Below are 19,223 nucleotides of genomic sequence, written 5' to 3' on the forward strand. Positions count from 1 at the left end.
TTTCACATATTAGATGGGCAGGGATAGTTGCAGCTCTGCCTATGCTACGTAGCAGAAGTGTTTGCAAAGACCATGATCTGCACTGAGTAGGGTTAGACAATGTGATGGTAAAAATATCTGTGACTCGTCTGCCCCACTATTGCGATTGCTGCTGGAGCTGCACCAGTTCAACACTAATACTAGGAGAATTTCTAGACATTCTCATAGGAGTCACAGCTGTGATGTGATGAAAACCTGGATTGTGCTAATCCAGGCCATTTGGATTTGTCAGTGTTTGACACTCAGAAATGTGGGGATGTTGGCTTGTCGTCACCTTACTGTCACATATTGTGACAGAGCTCCTGTTAGCGATATGTTCTGGTTAATCATTTAATGTTTAGAACCAGCTAACCTTGGTCTGATGGTGTGAGACTTCCATTTTGACTATATGGAGTCAGACTGAGGGAGAAAAGATAAGCAATGAACAGGGAGTTTCTTTGTAAATGTACAATTACTGGATTCGAGCAGCTCAGGAATTTTTTGCTTAAATGATTTTTGGTCGGAAAATACTGATTAGTTGAAACTGAAACTTAATGGAAACACGTCTGTTTTGGCAAAACTTTCATTAAGAAGGTTTCTTAGGTCCAGGATGGAATTTCTGGAACGAGAGAGCGTGACACTCCAGAATAGCCCATAGCCCAGTGGTTAGGTCCCCTTACCTGGGATATGAGAGACCAAGGTTGAAATCCCTGCTCTGAATCAGGTAAAGCAGGGATGTAAACCTGGGTCTCCCACCTCCTGGATGAGGGCTCAAGCCACTGAGCTATTGGCAATTCTGGGATGGTGCATGCGCGCTCACTCCCTCTCCTGTTTTTTCAAGAAAATTTTTGAGAAATCTAGTTTTCATTCTGATGAGGAATTAAAACAATCATTGAAACGTTGACATTTTTCACAGAACAGATTTTTTTTTGTTTCCAATCCACCCCTATACTAGATACACAGTTAATTATTGTAGAGGGAATGGCAGCATAATTTCCATTTGAACACTCTTGTGTCAATCACTCATAATAGTTCTGGATAATAATAAAAGATCAGGCTATGGGCTAATCTGATGCTAATCTGTAACCCTTGACTAGTAATGTCGGGGTGTATAGTGATCTCTCATATAATTAATGATCTTGGTATCCAGAAGTGAAGAGTGTGATGAAATCTTAGCCATGAGTAGAGTAGCTCCACGTTGCACAGTAAGCATTGGTAGCCATTTATGAAATGGTTTATTTATTATTTCTCCCATAGGTTGTGTATATTTCCAGTTTTGGGTTCCTTTTAAATGTACTGTTTCCTCTTCTAAGAGTTGCACAAGCTGTTTCTGGTAAACCCCCTGTCAGAAGTTTCAAACAAAAGTCCTTAATAAACGTCTCAGCTGTAATTTAAATGTCCCCAAACAGCCAGCTGAAGAGAAGATGGAATAATACAAGTGTAAGATATATACCAGGGGGAGTTAGTGAGATTGATCTGGAACAAGGTGTTTGATGCTGGGCTCATTATTTTCTGGTGTTAGTGACAATTCCACAAGCAATATATATGCATTCCCAGTAAATGCCTTAATGGTAGAGGCAGAGAAAGAGAGAGTTTTACTAATGCTACCTTCTTTTTCCATGGATAAGTCTTCTACTGATCCCCTCAATCTTTTTGCTTACAATAGGAATGTGCAAGGATCCAGATACAGAGCTTGCTTCTACCCACTGGGGAACAGTATAGAAATGATCTGCTGCATCTGGTGAAAATGAGAAAAATTAAAATTCTCATACGCAGGCAGAGGGACTGTTCATTAAAAAGGGCCTCTTTCTTTAATTGTTACCACTGAATTAAATTTTTGCAGAGGAGAAGAGCAGCATGCTCTGTGTATATAACTCTTCCAGTTTACAGATGCTTATGGGCTCAGAAACCTGGTCCATTTTGACCTAGTGGATTGCACTAGAACATTGCTGAGGAAAAATGGAGAGAGTTCTGGTTATTAAAACATATATGGGCTGATTCTTATCTCACTAATACTAATTTTATACTAATGTTACTCCATCAATGCAGTTATTCCTGAGTATCACTGTTGTGACCTCAGAATCAGAATATATATATAAAATTAAAATATATGTGCCCTACCTTTAATTATGTTGAGCATTGCTTTACCCTGGGAGAAGCACCATGGAAAACAATAGATCTAATCCTGGAGTAAAATATTACTCTATGTGCATAAGGGTGGAACAGCCTGGCCCCAAATGAATGCTTAAGAGAATGAATTGTATGCATGTCAGCCATCTCCAAAGGGCTAGCATGTTGGAGTCTTCAGCTAACATGGCACACCAAGTTGTGTTCAGGATGTCACACACATTGCTGAACCCAAACCTTTTGGACAGCAAATAGTTGTCTGGAAAAGAGAGTGGTTCTGCTAAATCTCATCAGTAGTGAAAGCCATGAGTGAGTTACCTGGATCATCCCAAATTGGTGCCAATAACATCTTTATTCAATTCCACACCATTATGTGCAATAGATTATACAGAAACCTATTTTAGAGTTTTAGAAGCTTTTATTCGGACCGTTCTTCACATCTGGGAGTCTGTAAAACCAGATGTCTTCATTATGAGTCCAACCGTACCATCTATGGAGGGGCTATTTTTCACCATGCCTACCCAAGCCACACTGATCAGTTTTGGTGCACCTAAGGATTGAGCCCTATGGTTTCAGGGAAGAATGTGGGTCTTTTTTCTGCCTGGTTTATTATGTCTGTTATGGTGTGTTCGTATTAGAGATGAATGAACCATTCTCAAACAAATAGTTTATCCAATGAATTTAGGGCTTGATCCAAACCCCATTGAAATTAGTGAAATGACTCCTATTTACTTCACTGGGTCCTTAGCCTCTTTTTCGTCTCGCTGAATATATGTAAGCAGATTGGTTTCCTCAAGTTTATGTTGACAGAATTTGATGGTTTTTTCCACATTTTTTAACTCCATGTATTGACTGAAGTATTCAGGACTTGATATTCTAAATTCAAACTGTGTTGCTTAGATGTGATTGGTTAGGTAAGTCACATGCTATTGTTTCTCTGGGTACATATGCACTAACAGTGCAAAAACGTGTAAGTGCAAATTTAAAATTCAGTTTCCCTGAATTCATGCACATGATACTTTGAAACTTTCCCTCTCTGAATATTCATGCCAATAAGGCCCCTGTTCTGAAACTTGTACCACTTGGATGGACCCATGGGCCTGTGTGTGGAACTCCTATGGCTTCACCAGGGCACAAGGATCTACTCACAAGTTGCAGAATTGTTCAAATGTTTGTGAAAAGCAAACACATAGAGGGGTGCAAACATTTTAAAACTCCAGCAAATGCTTGATGACCTTTTTTTTTGCTGTGGGTAGTGAAAGGGAACATTTTTGATACTTCCTCCAGAGATAGCTAATTATACAGAACATTTTTTAAAAAACGAACCAAACTGGTGCATTCCAAGGAAACAAACCCTGGCATTTAATTGCAGAGCTTTGCCTGCTCAGATGCAAACAAATTATAAATAAATGCTGTGTCTTAAAATGAATGAAAGAAAGACTTTCACAATGAGCAGAGAGACAGTATCTGATCGATTTACTTGGAGCAGTTGTCTTTATTGTTAGCAAAACCAACTCGGCAATAGCGTGTCTCCGGTTCTCTTTTCCTTGGTGCGAGTCTAAAAGGAACACTCTGTGAAGGGATAGATACCCATTAAGGGAGCAGAGGAAATCCTGCTGCTAGAACTAAATGGATGGTTAGTCGAAAGCAAACCTGTTGAGGCTGGGTTGGTGGAGGGAAACCCTGATGACCGTGTTGCTACTTGAACTGATGGTCCCGATCCTTTCTGTCTTTTTACATTGTATTTGAGAGGAGAGAGCAAGAGGGAAGGGAGGGATGGAACCCCCCTGCCCCAAGATGATGGTGCTCTTGAAATCACACATCTCATTTTACAAAGGTACAAGGTGCATTTAGGAAAATGTATGCTCATGATTGACTGAAGTTATTTAATGCGGAGGAGAGTCTCAAATGTACCTCAGAAGGCATACAGCGTAACAGCTTGTGACCAGGAGCCATCTGAGGTCACTCAATTAGGGTGAACTGCAAAGAATGGGGCAGTCAATCCCCAAAGCTAGTGAATATTCCAATACTTAGATTTACCAAGCCAGCACAAAACAGCTTCTAATATACCTCACTGGTTACTCAGAAGTCAAAAACACAGTTCCCTTTAAGTAACCCAGCCTCAGGCCTCCACCCAGACACCCAAGTCAAAATGATGAGGATTACTGAAAATCTTATTCATCATATAAAAAAGGTTCTACTAATCCCAAAGGATCCCTAAGGATCCTTCCAGGTTAATGAATATCCAAATACACACAGCCAATTCTTATTAACTAAACTAAAATTTATTTAAAAAAAAAAAAAAGAGAGAGAATTGGTTAACAGAACAGTATATATACAGACATGAGTCAAACTTGAGATTCAGATTCATAGCAGAGATGGTGAGCTGTGTAGTTGCAAAGAGTTCTTTCAGAAATAGTTCATAGGTTATAGTCCAATGTTTATATTCAGAGTGGTCCAGTCAGGACTGAGATCTCAGTCCTTGTGGCTTAGGCTTCCCCTGCATGAAACCTCAAGCAGATCTGAGATAAACAGGATCAGGACCCAAGCCATTTTTATACAGTTTCAGGCTTTCTTTGATAGCTCGGAGTCCCTTGGCAAACAATAGACACTCATTTCCTAAGCATTGCCGGTAATTATTCACACAGATCAACATAAGGCAATTGCCTGTTTTTCCACCATTTGCAGATGATTGGCTATACATTTCAAAGAGAGATGAATACAGCAATATCCTATGTTTACAGTTCATTTAAATGTTAAGATGTTCTTCTGATCTCTGAATTAACAGAGTATAGCATAGACAGGGACTGTTTGATTACATTGTTGACCACTACCAATATATATGTAAATACACAAAAACACAAACATTATCTCTGGATATGTTTGAATTGAAGTCATTTATCCTGCAGGATGCTTAACCATTTCTGGTCATGTGTCACACAGCTACATCTGATTCTTCTCAGGGAATGATGGATTTAGGAGCAAAAATGAAAATCAACAAGACTGGTGCTCCTAAATCCCATATGCACTTTATAAATCCCCCCCCCCCCGCCCCCGCCCCACCCCGAATGACCACTGCACATTATTCTTTTTGGAGACCATTTATTGAGATCCACTGTAATTAGCACATGATAGGCTGGATCTGACCTCAGTGGAGCTAAGCCCATTTACACCAGCTAGGGGGCTGGCCCCATATGTTAAAAAATGCAATTAACTGATTTGTGTGGAAGATGAGAGAAGAGCCACAACGGTGTGTGAGGGAGACATTTCTTGAAGTGAAGGTACAACTGGCTCCTCATCTATACAGCTCAAACGGAAATGTTTTTCTCATACACAATTCAAGGTACTGGCTGCTATATTTTTAGAAAGTGTGTTTATTATTAATAGGCGGGCAGACAATGCACTATGAGAAAATGTCTTTAAATCAGGGAACATTTAGAAATGGATGTGGGGGAGGCACACGGGGAAGAGGGTTAAACAAATAGATGATGAAAGAAGAATTTCCTTTCTGGTAGGAAAAGCAACAGTCCCATCCCATCAAGCAACTAATACTTAGGCAAATGAAGACACTGGCATTTGCTTTTCCAACCACTGTTTTAAATGTCACTATTCATTACTTTTTTTCTAAGCCAGAATTGCTGATGCGCCAGAGTGTCTCACTATGACAGCGGATGATATTTCTCTTTGCCAAAGTGAATTTAGAAGAAAACCAATCCTGAGGGCACTGCAGATTGACTGTAGAGAAAAGCACTTTCTGAGGCATGTAACTGCAGTCGGCGGCAGCTCGTGGCATTCTGTGTGCAGGTTTTCAGGGCAGACAGGCAGAGCTGATGAGAGCTCCTGGGTTGCTGGATAGGAACACACAGTGACAGCTAAATCTGGTTATTCTCAGGGAAGAAAAGAGGAAGATTTAGATAAGTGAAAAAGAAGGAAGCTGGCTATTACAATTTAAACCAAATACCCTGCAGCCATAGCATGAAAGCACTGACCAATGTATTAATGCAAAATAATCAGGCAAGAGACTCCACCTAAAGACAACCCAAACTATTTGCAACAGTAAACCCAGACTTCAGATGGAAAACCCAGACCTCATCATTAAACAAAGGCAGCTTTCTCCTCTTCCCTCCATAGATGGTTAGGGATCAATCAGTTTCATTCAGGAGGAGCTGTGGTTCCCCCCCCCTTTCACCCACCTCCAAATTCAAGTCCCATGGGACTGGCCTGATAAAACAGGATTCCATGTGAAATGAATTCCTATGTGGAACAAAAATAAATGTAGCATGTCTGCAAAGGGTGTAAAACTGGCATGTGTTTAACGAGTTAATATATTTTCTTATTATTGTCAAAGTGGCCCCAAGCTGGCTGAATACTGAAAAGAAAAAACAAAAACAAACCAGACTGTGAATATTGTCACACTTCCTGACATCCTTTCTGGGCCTGACTTATTTTATTTATGGGAGGCAAGGTGAACTGGGTAGGAAAATATCCCTGAAAACAAGGTGAAAAAAGCTCCTGAAAAAAAAAGAGTGAAGTAATTAAAATTAGGGAATGAAACAGGCTCAAAGCCCCAAAGGACCTGTTGTTAAGGGAAAAGAAACCAGGGGTGGATGCAGCATCGCTTTCTCTCACTGAGAGTCTGCTGGGGGACTCTACTATTACTTCCTCAGCACCAATAATTGCCCTGGTAGGGAGTAATAACCCAGAGGCAGCGAAGGGGAGAGGAGCAATGTCTGGAATCCTACTGCCCAAGGGCATTTATTGGCATTGCTGAATTAAAACTAAAAGGGAGTTTCAATCACAGTGACTGAGGAAATGAAAGGAAAACCAAGTCACAGACCCCTCCCCCCACAGGTGTCAGGCTTTCCGCAAGACTCCACTGAACAGGTGTCAGCTACAGAGTGGTGTTCGCCCATCACCCTGCTGCAGTATTGTGAGCCATTGAGGGCTTTGTACTGCTCACAGGGTCGCTCAAGCATACTGAGGAATTCCACTTGGTCAGACGCTGCATCTCATGCTTGCGCTGGCACAGGGGCAGGCTGCTCTGAATCTATAGCTTTAGCAGAGAGTGATGAGCACTGTAGGAAGTATTAATGTGCCCACAGGTTTAGTGTGTGTGTTTTCTATAGTCCCCTTCATTTTTATTTATTATTTTATTATTAGTTAGCATACATAGTGTGATAGCCCCTAGAGGTCCCAACAGAGACCAGAGCCCCATTGTGCTTGGCACTATACCATCAGCGATCCCTCGAGGTTGAGGATGATCTCTTTCACAGGCTTTATTTTTCATGGGTCCTTTGGTTACTGAGGAGTCCGATCCTTGAGCCACAGGCTTATTGACAGACATTGCAGGTGATGTTGGAAGACAGGGTTGGGCCATGATTGCTGCGTGACAATTGTCTTTTCTTTCTTTTGTGGCATTTTTCTGCGACCAGGGCAAGGCAATTTTCCTCAAGAGTGGACGTTCCCTGTCTGACAAGTCTTTGCCAGTTATTCCTATCCTAGGCTACTGTCTCCCAGTGTGTGGTATCAATGCCACATCTCTTGATGATTATCTTGAGGGTGTCTTTAAAGTGTTTCTTTTGGCCTCCCCGTTTCCTTTTTCCTTTGGTGAATTGGGCGTACAGCAATTGTTTTGGTAAGCGAATGTCAGGCATGCGAGCCCAATGCCTGCTCCACCTCAGCTGGTGCTGGATAATCAGGGCCTCAACACTGAAGATGTTGGCCTCTGTGAGGACACTGACATTAGTGTGATGATCCTCCCACTTTATGTTAAGGATCTTCCGACGAAAGTGCTGGTGCTGGCGTTCCAGGTTTTTCAGGTGTTTTCTGTAGGTCACCCAAGTCTCACAGCCATAGAGGAGAGATGGGATTACCACCGCTTTATAAACTAGAAGTCTAGTGTGTGTTCTGATGTTGTGATTGTTAACCCCTGGCGAGACAGTCTGCCAAAGGCAAGGCTGGCGCAGCAGATTCTGTGCTGAATCTCAACATTTATGTCTGCATTCTGTGAGAGATGGCTGCCAAGATAGGAAAAGTATTCTACATTTTCCAATTCTTCTTTGTTGATATAGACCTTCCTTGCTGGGTCTGATGATTGATCGGAGACTGGCTGGTGGATAACTTTTGTTTTGCTGATGTACAGAGTTAGCGCTAAGCTTCAGAGAAGCAATTAAGGGTTGTTTGTAGATCCTCCTTTGAGTGTGCAACTACAGCACAGTCATCTGCGTATTGGAGTTCGGTTATTGTTGCCGATATTACTTTAGTTCTGGCATGGAGACAAGAAAGGTTGAAGAGGTGGCGGTCAGTCTGATATTGGGTGCCAATGCCCTGTGGTAGAAGATCGTTGGTTAATGTTTTCATAGCTGATAAGAAAATGGAAAAGAGGGAGGGTCCAGTACACAACCTTGTTTTACACCAGTTCGGATGACAAAGGGCTCAGGGTTAGAGGCACTGCAGAGGATGGAGGCAGTCACATGGTCACGGAGGAGTCTTACAATGGTGATACATTTTATCAAGGTCAGTGTAGAAGGATTCTTTCTGTTCACCTTCAGCATCAAGGGTTGGTGCATATGCACTGATGATAGTGGCAAATGACTTATTGATCAATTGGATGCAGAGGGTCATAAGGCACTTGTTGATGCCGATGGGGAGCTCACTCAGGTGGTTGACTAGAAGGTTCTTGATCGCAAAACCAACACCATGTAGGCACTGTAGAGACACAGACTAAATAAGAGTCCCTGTTCCAAAGACAGACTACAGTTTTAAGGCTCTCTAGGTCCTTTATAACCTATAGAATATTAAGAAGCCATGGATAATCCAGTAGTGTATGAAATATGGCATTGTCAGTGTACAAGCCCCTGCTTTGGGTATTGATGGATGCACACTCAAGGTAAAGACACTTATTTAATCACTAGGAGAAATCCCATTCAACAGTGCAGAAGGTGCTGGGCTGGGCAGTGGAGTACAGAGACAATACGGCTTAAAGATGGGACCCTGGCAGTCTTGGCCAGGGCCGTGCAGTGGACAGGAGAATTATGAGGGTTTGGGGATTATGCTTTTTAGACCTTAGTGATGGACAGTCATGTGGGACAAAGGGCCATGTTTTGCCTCACAGTTGTTCCAAGGAGGGAATGAGCACAAGGATCCTCTTACTCTTTGCACCCCCAAAGGATGGGCCAGCCACAATTGGACTGCTTGTGCTCAGGGAATACACAGATTCGGCCATACTAGCACCCTACCTGTGCTAGCCTCTCCATGACGTGTGGGTAAAGCCACTGGCCCACAGAAATGGACGGGCTCGGACTGGAACACCCGCTGCCCTCTCTCTCAGGATGGTGCAGTGGTTGTTGACACCAGATAACATGAAGGCATGCCAATGGCACATTTTCTCAGCCACTGCAATGAGGTAACAAGAGCTGATCCACCCACTAGTTCTGACATGTATCTTTGACAACACAATCACCGTTTGGATAGGAATTTCAAAGCTGCAATGTCGCTTGCCAGGAAACACTGGGTGGCAGATGTAGAACCTGGATATATCTTGCTGAACACTGGGAAAGACAGATCCTCCTCTAAAGAGAGGCGTCCCCACTCCTCCCAGACAGGCATTGTGGTCCAGGTAATAGGGAACAGGACTGGGTCTCAGGAGACCTGCAGTTTATATTTTGGCTCTTCCACTGACATATTGAATGACCTTTGCCAAGTCACTTCACATCTTTTTCCAGAGCCACCCTTGTTTAGATTGTAAGATCTTTGGGGCAAGGATTGCCTCTTCCTATGTATATATAGAGTGACTAGTATGGTGAGATCCTGGCCTCAGCTGGGGCTCCTAGGTGCTATTGTAATACAAATGATAATTGTTCACAAATGAGTGGTCAGATATACAGTACCATTCTTTTACTCGTAATGTTAGCAAAACTGTGAACACTGCTGCTTGAAGAATAAAGGCACTTGGCTCACATTGCTGATATTTTAATTGGGATTCAAAATTGTTAAAGAAAAATTATTTTTTTTCCTGAAAAAACGTGATGAAGTGAAAATCCTTATTCTCACAGTTCGGTCTCAAAAGGTCAGAGACCACATATTCAAATATGAGCCTCTAAAATTTCACATTTGGTTGTTACTGTGCACCATTTGCATTGGTAAAACCTACATTTGCAGACACACCATTGGGTAGTTGGATGCACAAGCACTTGATTTGCATCATCAAATGTGAGTAACGTGGCTCTCACCATCTGAAAATGAGGGGCAGACAGTCTGACCTGTGATAGAGGTTACGTAAATGACAGGCAACTACAGAAAGGATCTTAATTCTAAAACAAAATGATACCATTGTTATTTGAGAAGCAGTCAATGCCCTTTAGCTTTAGAGAGATTATAGCTCACCTTAGGAGCTATCAATTAAGTAGCTCTCATTGGTATGAAGGAGCAAAGCTATACAAAGCCTTAAGGATAAAAATAAGTCAATTTACTTCTTTACTACAAGCCAGGGAAGGATTCTAAATTTAGCAGATTCAAGCTGTAGTGAGTTTTCTGGTGCTAGAGATTACAGAAACTGCAATTACTAGAGGGAAGTAGTTGGGAGACTTATAAATAATGAATTGCTGTAATCCCATGAGGTCATCATAAAAGATATGCACAAGAGTCTTGGAAGGATATAATGGGTCACAAACTTGATAGATGCCTGAGATGGTAGCAAAATAGGCAATCTGATTAATGTGAGCCTCGGAAGAAAACCTACAGTCAAAGATGTCTTCAAAATTACAAACTTTGGGAAAAGAGAGAAATACCCAAACCAATAAAATAGGGCGGGGGCCTGGGGCAGAACAATGATTTATGTAGGAAAGGACCAAACCAGCATCTGCTCAATCTTGTCAATTTAAAGAGTTGCTGTGTCCTGTTGTGGAAATGTAATTGCAGAGACTGAGAAGGGTTGTCACTATACACCAGACAGTGGAGCTCATGGTTATCGATAATAGCTGCCCAGAAAAAATAGATGTGTGCTGAAAGAATTGGACTCAAGATAGATAACTGGAAGCAGCAATGGCAACAGAAGGATCCCAAACAACCCCTGGATGTACTGAATAAAATGAGAGACAGGTTATTTTAAGTATTCCAGTGGTGCGATGACTGCTCATCAATCATATAAAAGATCATTTGAAGATTGAGCGTTAGCTATAGGAAAACGTGTCGACATACTCCTACAGAGACATACATGAAAATGCAGTCTGAATGCTACCTAATCAGAAGCCAGACTGAAACGTATCTGGTAAGGAAATAGATTTGAGAGATTTCTTATATGTCTGGCAATCACCTTCCCAATGATCTTTGATGAAACAAGGAGCAATTAGCAACCTTTTCCTTAAAAAGTTATTGGGGAAGAAAAGAAGTATCACCACCATCAGCTAACAAATATGGCAGAAAACTGCTTCCAGAAAGGGAAGAACTAACAGTGTTGCTGGTAATATGCATGGTATCCAAATACTTCTTGAGCATCTGAGTGGGTTAGAGAGCTAAGTCCTGGTCCAGCCAACATGCTTAATTTTAAGCACATGATTAGTCCTATTGAAGCTAATGGGGCTACTTCTGTGCTTAAGTGCTTTGTTGGATCAGGGCCCTAATAGACAGGAGGCTGAAAGCAAGATAATTGTTTAAAGCCTTCACTTGATTGCTGAGAAAATTCTCAGGGGGATCATAGACAGACTGATACAGCCTTTGATTGTAATGTTATGAGCTGAGTTAAAATCTCATTGAAACTGATGGGTGTGAAGATAGTTGTAAGAGACAGTTAAGGGGCCACACCTAAAATAAGGCATAGTGGAGTCTGCCCAGAAACTAGCTCTATGTGTGTGTTTCTGAAGAAGACAAGCTGAAGTGCAGACAAGAAACTGAGCCCTAATCTACACCAGAGAGTTAGGTCGACGTCAACCTAACTCTGGAGGTGTCTATACTACAATGCTCCTCCCACCGCTTTAACTCGCCTGCTATGCTGACCTCGTAAAACCACCTCTACGAGAGGCATAGAGCTTAGGTCAACATAGTTAGGGCAATGCAGTGTCAGTATAGACACTTGTGTTGTGTTGCGTTGACCTAAGTGGCCTTCAAGAGGTGTCCCACAATGCCCACCATAACCGCTCTGGTCACTGTTTTGAACTCCACTGCCTTGCAGCCAGGTACACAGGTAGACACCCCTCTCCTTTTAAAGCTTTGGGAACTTTTGAAATTGCTCTTCCTGTTTGCTCGGCATGGAGAGCTAAAATAGCAACTGCCCAGCTGACCATACCGGCTCCATGCAGAAAATGCACTCCTGCCAGGGATACACCCGAGATGGTGGATCTGGGTCTGTGGGGAGAGGAGGCTGTGCAGTCACAGCTCCGATCCAGTCATAGGAACTTCGACATCTACAGTCAGATTGCTTGGGGCATAGAGGAGAAGGGCTACAACAGGGACACACAGCAGTGCTGCATAAAAATCAAGGAGCTGCAACAAGCATACTAGAAAGCAAGGGAGGCAAATTGTCACTGTGGTGCAGAGCCGCAGACATCCTGCTTCTGCAGCACCCCCATCTCCCCTGCCAAGAGCCCCATGGGTACTTCGGGTGGGGGCTGGAGTCACAGGCCACCGGAGTGAACCCTGAGGACGAGGTGCTGGATGAGAAAGAGGAGGAGAAGGAGGATGGAGGACCAGCGAGAGGGAGATCTGGTGGCGTGACTTTTTTTGACTCCTGAGCAGTATAGCCACTCCCAACAGCCCAGCTCTGGTGAGGCTGATGCAGGCAAGGGAACCGCTGGTAAGTACTATTTTCTTCAGTACTGCAGGGATACATCTGCTCAGCCACTACTTTTTAAATCAGGCTAGAAGAGTTAGTGACATAACCAATACTGGTACAATTGCTATCTGCTTCCCATTCCCTGTTCAGCTAGGCAGAGGGGGCCCTCCAGAATAGTTTGTTTATGCACACCAGGACGTCACATGAATCCTCTGTAGAGATCTATTAGAAACTTTCCTGGAGGTAATCTGCAATCCTCTGCTGAAGGTTTCTGGAGAGGGCTGCATTGTTTCTTCCTCTGTGGTAGGACACTTTGCCATGTCACTTGGCAATTACTTCAGCAGGCACCCTTGCAGCATACAGGCTAGCAGAATATGGACCCAGTCTGCAGCCAGATGCATGCAGGAACTGCTCCCTTGCAGCCTCGGTTACGCTCAGGAGTGAGATAGCTACAATCACCACTGCCTGTGGAAAGTGGTGCCAGTGTTATATACAATAGCCCTATGCGCTTGTACTGATGCCCCAGTGCAACCCCTTCCCTCTCGGCCGTACTCACCATGGCTGGCGGAGAGGGAGTGAGACAAACAGAAGAACAGCCTGAACAAGCATAGTGAATAGCCCTGGAAGAAGTCAGAGAGAGGGTTTCTGGCGCTGGCTAAAGAGATTTGGGGTGGTAAGCAAAGATGCTCTCCCCTGGTTTTCGTTCCTCCTGCATTCAGAGAAGCAGGACTTTGTACATTCCCTGTAAATAAACAAGATTCCATCAAAGAACATACCAGACTCTATCACCAGTGTCTACTCCCAACTGGAACAAGCTACAGGGCCCTGAACTTTGACTAGCCTCTCAGGTTGAAAAGGGGGTAAACAGTAGTAACGGAGTCTTGAAATACGATCATGATTTGTAATTAGGAGAAAATATGCTGTTCTCAGTGTAGGACTGGGGCCTATTTTAACATGAAATTGGAAAAAGTGAGGGTGGAAGGCTGAGGTGTCAGCCACAGGAGATTCATGACTGTGTAGACTGACTAGATGGTTTTAAGTTAATATCCTTTATTTGCAAAAAGAAAAGGAGGACTTGTGGCACCTTAGAGACTAATCAATTTATTTGAGCATGAGCTTTCGTGAGCTACAGCTCACGAAAGCTCATGCTCAAATAAATTGGTTAGTCTCTAAGGTGCCACAAGTCCTCCTTTTCTTTTTGCGAATACAGACTAACATGGCTGTTACTCTGAAACCTATCCTTTATTTATCATTTATAAGGGTATAAGTAAGCAAGCAAAGACATTAGATATCTGCAGTCCCTACTGGCCTAATACTTAGCTGTCATCAGCTGGAGCTGGCCATTTCCCATAGGCATTATGGTAGAAGTGGCTCATTGGATGTGTACTAACACCCTGATGGCCGACACCCTGAGAGCCCAGGGATACAAGGTCCAGATATATGCCCTGGTCGTGGGAGCCCTTGGCACGTGGGACCCCCACAACGAGCCGTACTGAGAGTGTGCAGAGTCGGTCGACACTACGCCTGGCTCATGAGACAGCTCCTGGTGTCCAACACCATCAGGTAGTCCAGAGACATCTACACGGAACACATCACGGGACACCGCCAGTACCAGGTTGAGTAATCGAGACCGCCGGTCAGGGAAATAACCCACTTCCTTCCCTGACGAACCAAGGGACGCACCCCACCTGTGTACTTATTTGCTACACCACTACTGACTTGGACTCTAAATACATTCTAGGGGTGGCGTACCCGAGACCACTTATCCATTGAGTCTTAAAAACTCCCGCACCCTAATCTGGGTTTATGCTGGTTATGTGCTATATATATATTTTATGAACCCTGTAACCGATACTTGTAATCCCTCATAACCCAAGCCTGACCCCAGATGTACAGTACCTTCCTTCTTAACTTGTGTAAATCTGATTTTAAACATTAACTTTAATAAAAATTTTCTCTCCTCAGTAACATTGCAGCAAATGGCCTGCATTACGCCACCTGCCCGCCCCCCGCCCCCACACCTTTCAGCAGTTCCTTCCCTTGCTGCCCAAGCCCTTCTTCCCCTCAAGGAGTTTGGCTTCTATTGTGTGGCAGAGAGGGGTAGAGATGAATGGAAACCATCCCTGTAGAAAACAAAAGTACTGTGCCTGTGGCAATGGGCTGGAGAGAGGAGACTGTCAAATGGGAAATGGAGCGTGAGGATGGAAAAGAAAAGGGGGGTGGGTTGTATTTGTATTGGCACGTGGCAGGCAGCTTGCATGCTTAAGTGATGCTAACTTCCTCTCCATAAGTGCCTCTGGCAGCCTGACCCTGGCAAACACAAACAGAAGTCCCTAGGCAGCCCAGCCCTTCCCAGTTCCCTGCAGCATCAACATCTCTTGCACACAGGATTTTTCTTAACAAAAAGGATTCCCTCCATGCCCCCTTTGTTTGTTTACAATTTTTTAAAGCTATTTCGTTTTTTCCCCTCTCTCCAAATCAAACCTGAGACAGATTCAGAAAGAAAGGTAGAGAGAGGCTTGATACAGTAACTAGTCTAGCTCACTGCCACCTCCTGCCATTGACAGGCTAAGATTTTCAGTCTTTGTTTAGGTTTCAGAGTAGCAGCCGTGTTAGTCTGTATCCGCAAAAAAGAAAAGGAGGACTTGTGGCACCTTAGAGACTAACAAATTTATCTGAGCATAAGCTTTCGTGAGCTACAGCTCACTTCATCAGATGCATGCAGTGGAAAATACAGTGGGGAGATTTTATACACCCATTGTTTCATGTTCTCTGTGTATATAAAATCTCCCCACTGAATTTTCCACTGCATGCATCCGATGAAGTGAGCTGTAGCTCATGAAAGCTTATGCTCCGATAAATTTGTTAGTCTTTGTTTAGGATCCTAAATAAATGGCTTGATAAGCACAAGTAGCAGCACCCTTTGAAGTCAGTGGGAGCTGTCTTGGTGTTTGAAAATCAAGCCATTTAGTCAGGTGCCCGAATATGGGCTTAGGAGCCTAAAGTCAGGCTTCTATTCCTGAAACTCTTGGTCAAAATTTCCCACAGAAATACATTTGTGGGAAATTAGAGAAACAGAATGAAGGATAGAAATTTCCAAAACCAGCTAACTGACGTGGAACCTAAGTGAAAAGTGACGTAGGGTGCGTCTACGCTGCAAAAAAAGACCTGCGGTAGCAAGTCTGAGAGCTGGGGCCAACTGACTGGGCTTATGCTATGGGGCTAAACATAGCTGTGTAGATGTTCCGGAGCAGGGAAGGGTCTTGGAGCCTAGGTTCTAGCCTGAGCCTGAATGTCTACAAGGCTATTTTTAGCCCTGTAGCCCAAGCCTCCGTCAGTTGACTGGGGCTTTGACAGCCAGTCTCAAAGGGTGCTGCTGGATTCTCAGTATTTTTGCTGATAAGGCCATTTATTAAGGTTCCTAAACCAAGACTGAAAATCTTGGCCTCTTACTAGCATGAGGTGACAGTGGGCTATATTGATACCTATATCAACCCACTCGCTCTCTCTTTCCTTCTGTGTCTGTCTCAAGTTTGAGTTGGGGAGAGGGGGGGAAATGAAATAGTGTAAAATAATTGTAAAAAAAAAAATAACAACAGAGTGTGGAAACCTTTTTGTTGACCTGAGTTCTCAGGCTCCCAGCTGTGGGTTGTGTTGTTGTTGGGTTGTTTTGCAGTATAGACATCCCATTAGGCACTTGGGAGCCTAAATCTAATCAAAAGTCAATGGGATTTAGGCTCTTTTTACCCAGAGTCTCCACAGTTGTTCAAGTATCTCCTCTTAAGTCCACCACCATGCCACAGCAAGGGCTATCAGGATCAGGTGGATAAAAGAAAGTGAGTCACTTTAGCCAATCATGTTGCCAGTTATGTCATATGGAGAGCCAGACCTTCCAAATATATTTTTTTAAAAGAAGTCCACTCTTAGGGGCAATAGACTATAGTGCACAGAATAAGGGAGAAATCTCTGTTTTTTGTGAAGAATCTGACTCAAGTGCTCTGCTTCCTAGAGGCCCAAAGATGCTGATTGGTAGCTACAATGATTTTAAAACATGATGTGCTCCTTTCCAAGTCCTGCAGGGGAAAAGAGAAGGCATCCAGCAAAAGGGAAATGGGAGAGGTGGTAGTCCTGTTCAGCTGTTTAATGATACACCCTTTCCTCACAGTTCCTTCCTCTATTTGAGATAAGTAATGTTAGAAGCCAGTGGCAATATGTGCTATCTAAGCTATGAATAGGGGAGAGAAACAAGATAGGGTGGTGCCTCAACCGTAGAGAGGTGGATGCCCCCATGTTGAGATTAACACATTTTCAATCTCTTTGGAACATTTGTAGAATTTGTCTGGGCATGTTCATGGCCACTTTGGAGTTTTAATAATAAATCCCTTCCTTAGCTACCCAACAGAAAGTGTGCATTGGTTCTCCTGCTTGTTTAGAGATACCAGAATTTTTGGACAGACTGATTGGTATGTGTGTGCTTTGCCATTGTTATTTTTCTGTTGGGCATACAACTGGAGAGCTGCTTAAAGCTTGTTCCTACATTTTTATGCACAGCTGTATAAACCTTAATTTTGTCTGAGTATTTTACTCTTAGAACCCTATTCTGCTTTCATTCATGCACCGTGGATTGCAGATTTTCATGTAATTTAAACAAGCTTAAACAAGTGTTTAGTATCTATCATTTAAAATATGCCAAAATCAATATTTTGCTGTCAGTAATGTCAGTGTATTTCTGTTTCCCTTTGACTTTTGTGCATATGATTAAGGGGGGTAGGGAAAAAAAAAGACGATTGCAGATTTTGTCAGTGTGTCTTTTTACCATAAAAGGAGAAAAGTGGCTTTCCCTCCATGACAATATATAAAATTGTCTTAGATGCAGAGCTGGCATAATCAGGGCCCTGTCATTTATTTTCTGCCTTTTCTCTAAGAAAAATCTATAACCCAGCAGATAACCCCAAATCTCTACTTAGGGCCAGATTCTGATTTAATTTCCCATTTAGTTCAGTGAGACTTCTTGCACTGCTTAGTTTGAACAAAGGTAGCAAAACCTGTCCATTAAAACTAGTGTAGTGGTATCTAACCAAAGTAACGCTTTCTTTGGCTGTATGTGAGAATGGAATAAATGTTACTTGCATTATACATAAAGTTAGACTTAATGAAGTCAAAGGGACTACTCACATGAATAAGGGAAGCAGAATTTGGTCCGTCAGTGCTGATATGTTTTTATATATATAACACATCCACTAGAATAACTGAGTTTTTCCTATTCTTTCACACCCTTCTGTGAAATGTCTCCGAGTAATAAGCTTGCGTATTACTGCAGCTTGCAAGTAAGTTATCTTTCATAGCTATCAGGTTGAAATATTTTGCACTATAACATTTAAAAAAAATACATTTTCACCTAGGTCTAGTAGTAGTAACTTTGGCCCAGATTCTCAAAGGTATTTAGGCACCCAACTACAGTGAGTTATATCTTTGAGGATCTGGGCCTTTCTGTACAATTCTCCCATGATCTTATATAACAGAAAATATGTAAGTCTGTTCCTTATTGATACACTGTTAGAGAGACTCTTTTAATTATGTTAAATAGACCGCCTTGGAATTCATTTCAAAATTTCCCCATCAGTTGTGTTTATTTTTTCTTGTACCTCAACTATCCATAGTCCTTAATTAGTAAACATTAAAACTGGTTGGAAAACAGAAAGTAATTTTTGAGAGAATTTTCACAAAAATGATTTTTAGTTTTGATTGAGATTTTGAAATTTTCCGCATGGCCTTTAACAAAATTAGGGCTGTCAAGCAATTAAAAAAATCAATCACGATTAATCACGCGATTAAAAAATTAATTGTGATTAATTGTGCTATTAATCGCACTGTTAAACAATAATAGAATACCATTTATTTAAATATTTTTGGATGTTTTCTACATTTTCAAATAGGGCTGTCGATTAATCGGAGTTAACTCGCGTGATTAACTCAAAAAATTAATCACTATTAATACAATTGCGATTAATTGCACTTTTAATTGCACTGTTAAACAATAGAATACCAATTGAAATGTATTTAATATTTTTGGATGTTTTTTCTACATTTTCAAATATATTGATTTCAATTACAACACAGAATACAAAGTCTACAGTGCTCACTTTGTATTATTATTTTTATTACAAATATTTTCTCTGTAAAAAGATAAACAAAATAAATAGTATTTTTCAATTCACCTCATACAACTACTGTAGTGCAATCTCTTTATTGTGAAAGTGCAACTTACAAGTGTAGTTTTTTTTGTTATATAATTACACTCAAAAACCAA

Source organism: Natator depressus, chromosome 6 (assembly GCF_965152275.1).
Source record: "Natator depressus isolate rNatDep1 chromosome 6, rNatDep2.hap1, whole genome shotgun sequence".
Taxonomy (NCBI): Eukaryota; Metazoa; Chordata; order Testudines; family Cheloniidae; genus Natator; species Natator depressus.